Here is a 3106-nt window from a genome sequence, read left to right as displayed (position 1 = left end):
TGTGAAAGACAGAGTGTGTGTGTATCAGTGTGTGAGTGTGTGTGTGTGAGTGTGTGTGTGTGTGTGTGTGTGTGTGTGTGTGTGTGCGAGCTTGGGTGTGAGAGACAGAGTGTGTTGTGTGTGTGTGTCGAGAGAGAGAGAGAGAGAGACCAGAGAGAGAAGGACCAGAGACAGAGCCAGAGAGTGTAATGTGAGCTTGGGGTGTGAGAGACAGAGTGTGTGAGAGAGCAAGACAGAGACAGAGAGTGTAGGTTGTGTGTATGAGTGTGGGCTTGGGTGTGAGAGACAGTGTGTGTTGTGTGTGGGTGTGTGTGTGTGTGTGTGACTATTCTATTCTATTCTATTCTATTCTATTCTATTCTATTCTATTCTACCAAGCGTTTTAATGGCCGTTGTCACGAAGCGGCTTTGTATAATTCCGGATATGCATTGTTAATTTTTAAGTGTATTCGTATTAAACACGTATCAAACCTTCATGTTATTTTCATGCCTTACAGATGTGTCACAGTTCTGTTGCCATGGAAACGGGCACATTATGCCAAACACGTGTTTTAAGGTTAAGGTCATTAAACACCTAAATGATTCCTTGCTCGAATCCCGAGAGAGAACACGAGAGACATAATATCATAAGGTGGGTGTGTGTGTGTGTGTGGTGTGTGTGTGTGTGTGGTGTGTGGGTGTGTGTGTGTCCAGGGATCAAGGCTGTGGATTAGTTTGTTGACACGTGTTAAAATGAGCACCGGATGTCACTCTTTGTTTTGCACCAACACCTGTTCTTTTTTATACAGAAACTCCAGCAGTAATTGGAGAGGAAGAAGACTTCATTGTCCATTCAGCAAGAAAGTCCCTAGATAGTAAAAAAAAAACAGCATCAGCTGCTGGAGAACAATAAACACTCCCGTGTGTAACGATTCGGAAACATATGTCCTCGGGGTCGGCACTTGATATTTTTATATACGCTCAACGAGCTGCTGGTGTGTTACTGGATTTCTAGCGATCCGCTAACGCTAATAATGTACGGCTGCCTTTACTCTCAGAGCTCACGGCTAGCAGACGCACAGACGCACAAATCAGATTTAGCGTGAACATTAAAATGTGCCAAGAACCATCAGCAGCATCCCGAGAACCGCAGTGTGTGTGTGTGTGGTGTGTGTGTGTGTGTGTGTGTTTGTGTGTGTGTCCTGAGAGACAAAATACATCCAGTGAATTAAAGAAGAATGTAAATACCTCATTTATGCCTCTTTTACAACATAACACATGTGTGAACAACAGACAGTTCTGGAATTTGAAACTCACAACAACTTTCCCGTCTGTAACAATCATTACACACACACACACACACACAACACACACACACACACACACACACACCACACACACACTGTGGGACTAAGTCACACATGTGCAAGTCACAAGTAAGTCTCAAGTCATGAATGTCAAGTCAAAGTCGAGTCTTTTTTTATTATTTGCCAAGCAAGTCTCAAGTCTCAATTTGCGACTTAAGTCTGACTCGAGTCAAGTCGAGTCCCCCATCTCTTAGTCGTTGAACTCGAGTCCGAGTCAAGTCTCAAGTCATGAAAGTCAAGTCAAAAGTCAAGTCGAGTCTTTTTTAATATTTCTCAAAAGCAGTCTCAAATCTCAATCTGCGTCTTAAGTCTGACTCGAGGCAAGTCATATGACTCGAGTCCCCCATCTCTGACACACACACGTTAAATTTCTTGATAATCAGATGATTAAAACTCATATCTGTAGTTTTATATCTCAAACTAAATTAAATAAATCCGTGTCCAGACCGTTTAAAGAACATTAATAAAAAGTAGAACATTTACGAGAACGTTTATGGAACATTAACTGAACAGTTACACGATATTTATGTAAATTATAAGGAATATTTTCAGAACACTAACAGAACCGTTATCTGAACCTAACAGAACCTGTTCGGCTTCCTCCGGTCGGTTAGTTGTGAATATTTTACTGTTTTTCCCCCTAAACTGTTCCTCTAGCATTATAAAGAATTAAAGCTCTTCTTTTATCTTTTCTCTCCAGCGATCTGTTTTTAATCACCTAATTTCTCAGAAACTTTCCAAAAACTTCAGCCTTTTTAAATTCCTGTGCCAGAAAAGTTCCCGGCCTTATTGACCACATCGGCATTAAAAATTCAAATAATGCGTCCACTTAGTGGCTGATTGTGGAATGAATAAGACATGAAGTGAAGTCTGGCAGGAGAATAAACAACACTGACTGAGACCAAGATGTTCACTGCAAACAAACTTCATCCACAGGGTCAGTGAGAGTCCTCAGACCTGAGGGACATCTCCAGCTTCAGTCCTGAGACCTGAGGGACATCTCCAGCTTCAGTCCTGAGACCTGAGGGACATCGCCATCGACCTGAGACCAGAGTCCTGAGTCCTGAGACCTGAGTCCTGAGATCTGAGACTTCACCCTGATCTACAGCCTTAAAATATTACATTACGTTCTTTTCACCTGCAGATCCAACCATCCATCCATCTGTCAGTCCGTCCATCTATCCATCCTTACTCCCTCCCTCCCTCCATCTATTTCTCTCTCTCTCTCTGTCTCTCTCTCTCTCTCTCTCTCTCTCTCTCTCTCTCTCTTTCTTTCTTTCTTTCTTTCTTTCTTTCTTTCTTTCTTTCTTACAGGAACACAACCGTGTGTGTGTGTGTTTAGCAGGCAGGCTGCTGCCTGCTCTCTGCCACAACCTCAAACACTGCAATCCATCATGCCAGTGTTTCTTCACCCGCAGGTGTAGCAGAGAGAGGAGGAGGAGGAGGAGGAGGAGGAGGAGGAGGAGAAGCAGCAGGAGGAAGAGGAGCAGGAGGAAGATTGTTCTTGGCTCCAGTTCCCTGACATTCTGCTACAAGGACAACGAGCTCCATTATCTCATTCAAATCATCCTGATACGGTTAATACTGACGCTTAGTCCTTTTATCACATGACGCCCACCTCTGCCCACCTCTGCCCACATCTGCCCACCTCTGCTCACATCTGCCCACCTCTGCCCACCTCCGCCCACCTCTGCCCACATCTGCCTACCCTTATCCCCTAAAACATACACTTTCTGTGTTTATACCATAGTTTATGGTCC

This window comes from Tachysurus fulvidraco, chromosome 1 (assembly GCF_022655615.1).
Source record: "Tachysurus fulvidraco isolate hzauxx_2018 chromosome 1, HZAU_PFXX_2.0, whole genome shotgun sequence".
Taxonomy (NCBI): domain Eukaryota; kingdom Metazoa; phylum Chordata; class Actinopteri; order Siluriformes; family Bagridae; genus Tachysurus; species Tachysurus fulvidraco.
Note: the sequence above shows the minus strand (reverse complement) of the source record.